An 11535-nucleotide genomic window follows, 5' to 3' on the forward strand; every position below is an offset into this window, starting at 1 on the left:
TACATACAATCAAACTAAATTTTCCCCCAAATTTCATACTCTACATTATCTATTACTCATTTATTTGCCAGTTTATTGGGTTCTTGCAAGATGTTATGGATTTAGGTGTGCATAAGACTTGGACCCTGCTTTTAAGGATTTTGTACTCTGAAAAAGCAATCGCCATACAACTCAGGAAGGGCTGGGATTAAAGGAAGAGCAAGATGCTTCCTTGAGAAGGAGGATTCTGGGAAAGCATAGCAAGAAACCTTGAAATGGAAGTGGCTCCAGACTCGTATCTTGAAGGACGAGAACATTAGATCCTATCTTCAGAATGTTTGTGTCCTTATGTTAAATTCTTATGTTAAAATCCCTATGTTAAAATTCTACCCCATTAAGATGATGACATTAAAAGGTGGGGCCTTTGGAAAATGATTAAGACATGAAGATAGAGCCCTTACAAATGTGATTAGTGTATTTGTACAAAGAGGCTGAGGGAGTTTATTTGCCTCCTTCATGAGGGCACAAAGAGAAGTTGTAACCCAAACGAGGACACTCACCAGAACTGAACCTTTCTGGCACCCTGATCTTGGGCTTCCCAGCCTCTAGAGCTGTGAGACATATATTTATGGTGTTGATAAGCCACCCAGTTAATGGTATTTTGTTACAGCAGCCACAGTTGACTAAAGATGCTAAACTTCTTCTGAGAGACATCCTTGTACAATGCTCTCTTATAGGGTGGTGCTTGAGTCTACTACTAATACTTACATTTTAAAAAGCTACTAGGCTGCAATGATCTGAAAAAACCCTGGACAACACTATCTAGCTATCTCCCCTACAAGTCTCTTCCCGTGCCACCATGTCCAGTGGACCATTTGATTTACTTTTTGAATTTGATTGAGATTTATCTAATTGGAGATACCTAAGTAGAAAGAGTCCTATCAGATTTCTGGTTGCTCTGAAAACAGTGGGTCCATGGCTTAGAGGCATCTAATAGTAAGAAAAACCTGACATGTTTTGGGATAAATTTCCCTTCTCTGTAATATCTATGTGTCTTCAGGGTCAATTGAGGTGGTAGACCTCACAAAGAACAGTCAGCAATGGAATTTAGCGTCTGTTGAATATTTAAATGTAATCAGTAATTTAGGGAATATTTCAAATATCATATAGGCAATGGCATTTTTTCAGCAGGTACACTTGTGGCTCATCAGTATAAGTAATTCCAGTTAGTGCTTCTCAACTGGCAGGCAAATGTGCAATACTGTGCCATTAAGGGTCATAGGAGTGCTTTCCTTGGCCCTTATGGCAGCCATGTGGGACCCTGATTCATAGTTCCTGGGCCAGTGGCAATGGCATCTGTATCCATTTATACAAATACCATAAAATATTATCATTTTTTAAGTTTGCATGATTTGAAAAGTTTGAGAAGTCTTAGTTTATACTACAAGCTCATTAATGGGCCTAACCAATCTATCTTTGACCTTGCATTGTGCTGGACATAAGGCAGGATGCAGGCCAACCCCCATGCCTCAAAATAGTTCCCAGAAACACTGAGTTGAGCCTATGGTCACTCATTCCAACTGTATGCAAAGAGTGCTTCAAATTATGTTTGATGATGATGGCGGTGAATTCTAGCCTTCACTCTGAGACTCACATACTCATCTGGACAGAAGAGAAGTTAAATCAGCTGCAGTCTGCTCTTTTCTGTTCCATGTATCTCAAAACCACCACAAATGGCTCTATTTCTAAACGAAGCAATTGAAAAAGAAATCCTGTTATAAGTAGACAAGTTTAGTTTGTTTTGACTCATGAATAATGAATAAAAGATTTTGAAAAATATATATCATATGAAGGGGTAGTGTTGATATAAACTTGAGGCCAATGTAGTGTCAAAACTCCTGCTTAATAATCCAATGGGAAACTGTTGTCAAAATCTTCCCAGAAATGATAGTAAATGAGGGACAATTGAAGAAAGGCAGTGGAACTCTTCAGTGTAGACATGTGTTAGTGGTGACGATGGTTCTGTGTCAGCTTCTAAGGCCCTTTTCATAACAACAAATAGAAGGTTCACTGAACAGTCCTACTCAAAAGACCACACTGCTGGCATGTCATCACTGTCACCTCCCTCTCTCACAATGCAACTCTAGACAATTGGCATTCATTTTCTACAGAAGCCAAAGACATGAGGAATAACAGGACAGAGGGCACATGGAAGCCACCTTATCTTAGCCATTTTATGCCAATCTTTACCTGTATTTGCTCTTCATTTCAGACTGAGGAGCTGCACTCAGTCAGGCCCAGCAGAACCAGCAGTTCTCTCCTTCAGCTTGTTTGACAGGACCTGTTATGCCTTTGAAATGGCAGACCACAGACCCAGGATGCAGGAGTCATCACAACGGACCTACAACCAGGAAGCCTGGCTCAGCAGCCTGACAGCACATTGCCTGGAGACACATGTGGTGTTAACAACTGGATGAACCCATGTTTTCAAAAAGATAAGATTTGTGCATTATGAAGTCCTGACCATTAGAGAGGATATTTTCTCAAGTCTTTAAAGGTAGCAACATACAGGAATTTTTCTGAGGTTGAAGCCTAGATGGTCCATGTTGTGAGATGACAGTTGAGACTCAAGAACAATTTCTCAAAAAGTGCTTATGATTGTTTGTTCCGAGTAGCACTGCAACACATGTTGAAACAGAATAGTAAGAAAACTATGTTGGATGGCCACAAGAGTGATAGAAGACTCATGAGACAAATCAAAATTTTAAAAATTAATGCTTTGCTTTACATTGATCCTGTTGATAATGCATATAGAATGTGTATATATGATATATATACACATACTCATCTACATATATATCACATATATGATATATGTGAATGCACATATACTTGACATATATACATACATGTACATATATATGTTGGGATGGTTAATTTTATGTACCACCTTGACTGGGCTAAGGAATGCCCATATAATAGGTAAAATATTATTTCTAGGAACCCAGAAATAAATCCACATATTTATAGCCAACTGATTTTTGACAAAAGTGCCAAGAACATGCATTGGGAAAAGGACAGTCTCTTCGATAAATGGTACTGGGGAAACTAGATACATATATATAGGAGAATGAAACTAACCTCCTATCTGTCACCAGAAACAAAAATCAACTCAAAATGGACTAAAGACTTAAGTGTAAGACCTGAAACTATGAAACTACCAAAAGAAAACATCAGGGAAATGATTTAGGACATTGCTCTGGGCAAAGATTATTTGGAGAAGACCTCAACAGAACAGGCAACAAAAACAAATATAGACAAATGGGATGATACAAAACTAAAAACCTCTTGCACAACAAAGGAAACAATCAATACAGTGAAGAGATGAATGGGAGAACATATCTGCAAACTCTTCATCTAATAAGAGATTAACATCCAGAATATGCATGGAACTCAAACAACTCTCCAGCAAAAAATAATAATAATAATCTCATCAAAAAGTGAACAAAGGACATAGGTGGACATGTCTCAAAAGAAGACATACACATGGCCTGCAGACATATGAAAACAATGCTCAACACCATTCATCATCAGGGAAATGCAAATCACAACCACAACAAGATGTCACCTCACCTCATTTAGAAAGACTACTATAAAAAAAGACAAAGGTAAGTGTTGGCAAGGATGTGGGGAAAGGGAATGCTGGTAAACCATTAGTGGGAGTGTAAATTGGTGTGATCATTATGGAAAATAGGAAGTGGCTCCTCAAAGAACTACTAAAACTGCTACATGATCCAGCAATCCCGCTTTTGAGTATATATCCAAAGTAAAGGAAATTAGTATGTCAGAGAAATATTTACACTCCCACATTTATTGAAATGTGTTCGCAATAGGATATGGAATCAGCCTAAGTGTTCATCAACAGATGAATGGAAAAAGAAAATGTGATAAAAACAAATGCTATGTAGCCATAAAAAAGAACAAAATTCTGTCATTTATGGCATCACGGATGAACCTGGAAGACACTATATTAAGTGAAATAAGCCAGGCACAAAAAGACAAATTCTGCATGTTCCCACTCAGGTAGAATCTTGAAAAGGATCTCATAGAGGTAGAGAGTCAAAAAGCGATTACTGGAGACTGGGAAGGATGTTGAAGTAGGAGGAGGAGCGCCAGAAGTTGCTTAATGGATACAAAATTACAGTAGATAGGAAGAATAGGTTCTAGAGTTTTATAGTACTGTAGGGTGACTATAACTAAAATAAATTTATTGTATATTTTCAAATAGCAAGAAGAGTAGATCTGAGTGGTCCCAACACAATTAAATGATAAATGTTTGAGGTGATGGACTTGCTAATTACTCTGATTTATCATTATATGTTGTATACATTTGTTGAAATAGCACACTGTACCCCATTAATATGTACAACTATTATGTGTCAATTAAAGATAGTAATAAAAGCAAAACAAATCACTGAGTGTGCCTGTAAAGGTGTTTCTAGAAGAGGTTAGCATCTGAATCAGCAAAATGAGTGAAGATATCCCTCACCGATGCAGCTGGCCATCATCTAATGCTTGATGGTCTGAGCAGAACAAAAAGGGAGAGGATGGCAAATGCACTCCCTCTGTCTGAGCTGGGGCAGAAATCTCCTCCTGCCCTTGGACATTGGCTCCCCCAGTTCTTAGGCACTCAGACTGGGAGTTGCACCATCTGCATCCCTGGTTTTCAGGCCTCTGGACTCACGCTAAAATTACATCACTGGCTTTCCTGGTTCTCTGGCTTTGCAGATGGCAGTTTATGGAATTTCTTGGCCTCCATAATTGTGTGAGCCAACTTCTTATAAGGCATCTGTCTCTCTCTTTCTCCTATTGGTCTGTTTCTCTGAAGAGCCCTAATTAATACATTTATACATATGTATATCTTATATACACAGATATATGTGTGTGGTCACTTCATCTACAAGAGGAATGGAGTCATAGGAATAAGCTCCTTCACTTCTGTACATATATACATACACATATGTATGTATGTATTATAGTATACTTATTTATACGTGGTTCATTCATCCCTAACACATGAGAATAGGCTTTTCTGGAAATATTGCAAACTTAATGCAAAAATAAAAAAAAATTTAATTAATTTAAATTACATCAACATCTCAAACTGCTAAAATAGAAATTTACTCAAACTGGAGAAAAATTGTATTAGTGAATTATAAATGTGAGTTGTTATTTGACTTTTTGAAGAGAAGAATTGATTTTAAATTAATTTGCATGGGGTACTAGACATTAGGTACAAGGCTTGCCCAGACCTTTTCTACATGTGAGGTTCTTGAGAACAGGCAGATAATTATGTTACATCAACTGGATGCTACACATAGAAAACTCAACAGCTCTGAACTCTTCTCACCCAATTTGCACTAACTATAGGGAAGCAGCATCATGTTATAGAGAACAGAGGCTATACTGTGGAATCTGAAAGACACAGATTTAAATTATGGCTTCGGTATTTACTAGCTGGATATATTCTTTATTTTGAGGCTCAACAAATCCGTATAGGTCACATACAATTATCTCACAGTTTTTGTAAACAGGAGATAGCATTTGGCATTCCTAATATATATTTTAAATCCTCAGCAAGTATTTACTCTTCTCTTGAAGTGTTTCACCCCTCCATGATGGTGGTACATTGATCTTCATCCGAGTGTCCAAAATAGTGTGTGGAAAGTCCACAGAATAGTATTAAGCAGTATTCTAGATGCTTTCATAATTATAGTGACTCTACTTAATACTTCCATCAGCCTTGCATGACGTATCCCATTTTATAGATGAGTGAGACCAGACTTTGAAGGGCCATATTCAAGAGCTAGATCATTGTAACCACAAAGCTCTTCTCCCATGCAACTAACTGCCCTCACTCTCTGTGGAGGAGCATTTGTTCTGTCGGCAGGGATGTCTGCTGTCTTAGGCAGGAGTATCTCAACGCATGCTGCAAAGAGGCCTCCCAATCGTGTAGGCATCCTTGCAACAGATATTTATTTAATTTACTGAGCACTTCCTGTATGCGAGGCACTGTCATAAATATTGGAAAACTGAATTCCCTTCAGACATTTAAATACACCAGTAGGTTGGAGCCTAAATCTTTACTTTTCTCATTTCTACTGCTGTTTTTCCCAGAGTACAATGATGACTGTGCTGACAACCATGACCCAGTATCACTGCATCCCATGTGTCTCCAGTGTCCCTGAGTCTTCATGGATACCATGTAATAACAAAACACCTTATTTCATATACGCTTTTGAGAACTATAACTTAGACTGAAAAAGACGTTACACTTTTCTACAGTCATGTAAGCGCTGAGTGAAAACTGCTTGGATGATGGGCTTAAAGTGGTGAGTTCAACACGTAAGTGCTTCTTGTTGCATGAAGAACGTGAGAAATGAATAGACATCAGACAGAAATACAACATTGCAAAGTGCCTGATTCTTGACTATCAAGCTGAAACACCCAATAGCATAGAAGAGAATTTCAGGAAGCAACTACTAGAGGTGCTCTTCATAACACAGAAAGTCGACAGAAGTACAGCCCTTGGTATCTTCCTTTGGTATAAGAGCTATCAGTCAGGAGCACTTCTGACACTCTTGAAATTCCAAGTTGCTCTCAGAGTCATGGGAGATGGAGGTTCTTAGGGTTATAGTTTTATAGTGAGCCAAAGTTACCTTGGGAAGCAGCTTTCAGTGTGAAGACTTTTTGGCCAAATAAAACATCCCAAACATTCTTTTCTTCCTTCATAGGAATTGCAGCAGTACCCTGAAGTTCCAGGGTTTCTTATGGCTCACTCAAACCACACTACCTCAAAGAAGCTCTCTTCTCTCTTGCTGGTGGAAATGAGTTTTCTTGGTGGCTATTCAATCCTGATCAACACTTTGGGCACTGTGGGATAAACTTCTGTCCAGTAGCCCAACATGCCCACCGACCCAGAACTGTATACTGGGGAGCAGGAAGACCACAGGCAATGGAGAGAACCCCTATCATTCACTCAAAACATTCAGTGAGCATAGTTCTTTCATCTCAGGCTAGGAAGCATTCTTCATCAGTTATCTCATCATCCTTTTTACTTTGTGGATGCTTACAGTATTGACCCTTTCTTCCAAATTCTATTCCTGAAAGCTCTCCAACATGGTACATAATTTCTTCCATTTGTTGGGTGAGTGTGCATCACATAAACCCACATATGCGACTGTGGGAAATGAACAGGAAAATGATGTCACAAAGCAAAGGAAGAACGGCTGCTGCAAACCACAAGTCAATACAGAAGCATCAGCTAACCATTTACGACCATCATTAGTTTTTGTCTCCAGGTGGAACAGATAAGATATGGAAAAGACAGAGAGTTCTCTTCCTGTCTGTGAATCAACTTACCTTGGTCAAGATTTCTCTTGGGAGGAAAAAGACTCTTTTTAAATGGGCCAGTGCCTCTTTCTGTTTAATTTTCTTTAGGCAGTCTCTCTGTAACTCTTTACAAAATCACAAATAATGTTCCCCATTGCTCATACAGATGACAACACAAGAGTTATTCAGAAAGGTTTCTGATATAGGTGAAATGTGCTATCTTAGTCTGTTCAGGCTGCCATAACAAACACCATAGACTGGGTGTGTTTTAAACAACAGAAATTTATTTCTCATGGTACTGGAGGCTGCAAAGTCCAAGATCAAGGGCCCAGCAGATTTGCTGTCTGGTGAAAGCCTAATTCCTCATAGACAGCTGTCTTCTCCCTCTGTTCTCACAGGGGACGAGGGATCACTCTGGGGTCTCTCTCTCTTTTTTTTTTTAGACACAGTCTCACTTTGTCGCTCAGCCTGGAGTGCAGTAATGCAATCTCGGCTCATTGCAAACTCCATTTCCCAGCTTCAAGCAATGCTCCTGTCTCAGCCTCCTGAGTAGCTGGGATTACAGGCACATGCCACCATGCCCAGCTAATTTTTGTATTTTTAGTAGAGACAGGATTTAGCGATGTTGGCCAGGTTGGTCTCAAACTCCTGATCTCAAGTGATCCACCCGCCTCAGCCTCCCAAAGTTCTGGGATTACAGGCATGAATCATGCCTGGCCTCTGGGGTCTCTTTTAAAAGAAAATTAACCTCATTTACAAGGGCTCCACCCTCATGATTAGAGGTATCCCGTAATCTAATCACTTCCCAAAGGCCATGTGTCCTGATACCATCACCCTTGGTGGGGGTGAAGATTTTACCATATGAATTTGGGAAGGGGTACAGACATCCAGATTATAGCATGTGCTGTGCTGATGCTGCATTTGATGGATCTCTGGAGTTGATGAAGGAGAGTGGATGTGGAGTGGGAGGGAGATGGAGTGTGGCTCCTCTACATACGTGCAGACGTAACACACACTCACACTCCCATCAGCCCCTGGAGGTGTAGTCAGGAATCCTTCAGGGCCTTGTGAGCAGTTTCACACTTAGAACACCAACTAAAAAGGGTCTCTGGGGAAAAAGGCAGTCAGTGGGGTAACGTCTTCCCATGGACCTTTTCATTATGTCACTGTCACGGCACTCAAATATATCTTAGATGCTACGATAGCAGGCATTTTAATTTTTAACAATCTGTTGTATTTGGAAGCAGCAAGGATAACATGTTGGCAAAGAAAGGACTGACTGCGTGGTCTCTAATCAACTATTTGGATCACAAAGTAATTATGACAAAATCAACCCCAGAATGGCCTGGCGCGTGGCTCATGCCTATAATCCCAGCACTTTGGGAGGCTGAGGTGGGTGGATCAGCTGAGGTCAGGAATTCGACACCAGCCTGGCCAACATGATGAAACCCTGTATCTACTAAAGATACAAGAATTAGCCAAGTATGGTGGCAGGTGCCTGTCATCCCAGCTGCTCTGAAGCCCGAGGCAGGAGAATCGCCTGAACCCTTAAAGTGGAGGTTGCAGTGAGCCGAGATCATGCCACTGCACTCCAGCCTGGGCAACAAGAGCGAAACTCCATCTCAGAAAGAAAAAAAGAAATAAGTAAACCCCAGGAAACTGGAGAACAACCTAAAGGGCAAATCCTGTAAGGAGAGGTGAAGCAGAGAACCTAAGGAAGCCACAGATGCACTGTCGAGCTGCCTTCGGTTTCAACCTCCTGGGCGGATGCATAACTTTCTTTTCCTGAAAAAGAGCTGGGAGCTGCTGTCTCCCTTGCAGGTCGCTCTTGCTATTTGCCAGTCTAGGTATTTCTTTGGGATATTTGGGGTCTTGCTAATATTTTACCTCAGTCCTTTCTATTCTCTTCCCTTTGGTAATAATGCTCCCTGCTCTGATCTGATGGAAAAGATCTGCTCCTGAAGCTCACAGGTTCCTCACCCAGCTCCTTCATTCAAAAATTGGCCAAGGCTTCCAAGGCTTCCAAGGCTTTCTAGGCTTATGGCTATTCCTCAAAAGTTGACAGAACGCATGCAAAAATGCGCCTAACGTGATCTCCTCTCCAGGGAGCTCACGGCTTCTTTTCTATCAGGACATTGAGAGAATGGTGGGCTTGATTAGGAATGTACAGGGCCAGGCATGGTGGCTTTGTAGTCCCAGCACTTTGGGAAGACAAGGCAGGCAGATAGCTTGAGCCCAGGAGTTCAAGACCGGCCTGGGCAACATGGTAAAACCCCTTCTTTACAAAAGAATTAAAAAAAAAACAAACAAAAAAAAACAAGCCAGGTGCAGTGCCACATGCCTGTAGTCCCAGCTATTCAGGAGGCTAAAATGGAAGGATTGCTTGAGCCTTGGAAGTCAAGGCAGCAGTGAGCCATGATTGGGCCACTGCACTCTGGCCTGGGTGACAGAGCAAGACTCTCAAGAAAGAGAGATAAGAGAGAGAGAAAGGACGGAAAGAAGGTAGGCAGGAAGGAAGGAAGGAGAAAGAAAAAAGAAAGAAATAAAGAAAAAGAAACAGAGAGAAAGAGAGGAAGAGGAAGGAAGGGAGGGAGGGAGGAAGGAAGGAAGGAAGGAAGGAAGGAAGGAAGGAAGGAAGGAAGGAAGGAAGGAAGGAGAAAGAAAAAAGAAAAAATAAAGAAAAAGAAACAGAGAGAAAGATAGGAAGAGGAAGGAAGGAAGGGAGGAAGGGAGGGAGGGAGGGAGGGAGGGAGGGAGGGAGGAAGGAAGGAAGGAAGGAAGGAAGGAAGGAAGGAAGGAAGGAAGGAAGGTGGGTACGTGATGAAGGGACTTAGGGCGAGTTCATTGCAATGGAAGTACCTGTGCAACCTTGGGTAAATTACTGAAGTCCTTTAAGCTTGGTTTCCTCATTCACGAAATGGAATCACAGAATCTATCTTCTTGGATTTCTGTATCCTGGTGATCCTGCTTGGTAAAATACTGATCAGTACAGTACCTTATGGGGAGTTGCCTTCTCTCACTAAAGTGTAGGGCAGGTTGCCCATTTCCCATGACCCCTTGATTTCCAAACTCAAAGTGTCCTATTCCTTGAGCCATCCCTGGCCACAGGAGCATACCCTGACTGAGCTGAGTCAGTTGGTGACCCCTCAGCCCCCAGCAGCAGTGATGGGCTGAGGGCTGTGCACATTTGCTAGGTTGATCTAGTGAGAGGGGTGTCCAGGTCTCTCACCAGGTAATATGAGTAAGAGCGTACACGGCCCTGGGCATTCCCTGCAGCCATCTCACTAGCTCAGGTGAAGTTAGTCAGCACACTGTTGACAAAAAGAGTCAAACTCTGTAAAATATTTGAAGAGCCAAATATGAGTGACCATGGCCTGTGACACAGCTCTTGGGAGGTCCTGAGAGCATGTGCTCAAGATGGTCAGGGTGCAGCTTGGTTTTATACATTTTAGGGAGGTATAAACTTAAATCAAATACATTTAAGAAATACATTGGTTTGGTCCAAAAAGCTTAAACAGAGGCTGAAGGGGTTCCAGCTTGTAGGCAGGTTTTAAAAAGGGTGTGTGTGGGGGAGCTTCCAACTTATAGGTAGATTTAAAATTTTTTTGGTTGACGATTGAGTTTATCTAAAGATCTGGGATTGGTAGAAAGGAAAGTCTGGGTTAAGATAAAGGATCATGGAGACCAGAGTTCTTATTTACAGAGGAAGCCTTCAGGTAGCAGGCTTCAGAAAGAATTAAAATCTGTGTTGATATTAACGTCAGAGAGGTATAATGAGGCATGCCGAACCCCTACTTCCCAACACGGCCTGAACTAGTCTTTCAGGTTACGTTTTAAGAGTGCCCTGGCTGAGGAGGAAGTCCGTGCAGATGGTTGCGGGGCCTCAGAATTTTATTTTTGGTTTACAGGACAATTAGACGGGAGAAGTAAGGCGGAGCCAACAGTGGAGAAACAGAGTTGCCGCTTTAATGGTGCTGTGGACCTCTGGAGCCTGAATTCCCACCTGGCTTTCACTTTAAATGATCTGTTTCTTTTAAGAAAAAACAAAGGCTCAGCTCCATGGCTCACACCTGTAATCTCAGCACTTTGGAAGGCCGAAGCAGGCAGATCATTTGAGGTCATACAAGACCAGTGTGGCAGACATGGCTAAACCCTGTCTCTACT

This window comes from Callithrix jacchus, chromosome 4 (genome assembly GCF_049354715.1).
Source record: "Callithrix jacchus isolate 240 chromosome 4, calJac240_pri, whole genome shotgun sequence".
Classification (NCBI taxonomy): domain Eukaryota; kingdom Metazoa; phylum Chordata; class Mammalia; order Primates; family Cebidae; genus Callithrix; species Callithrix jacchus.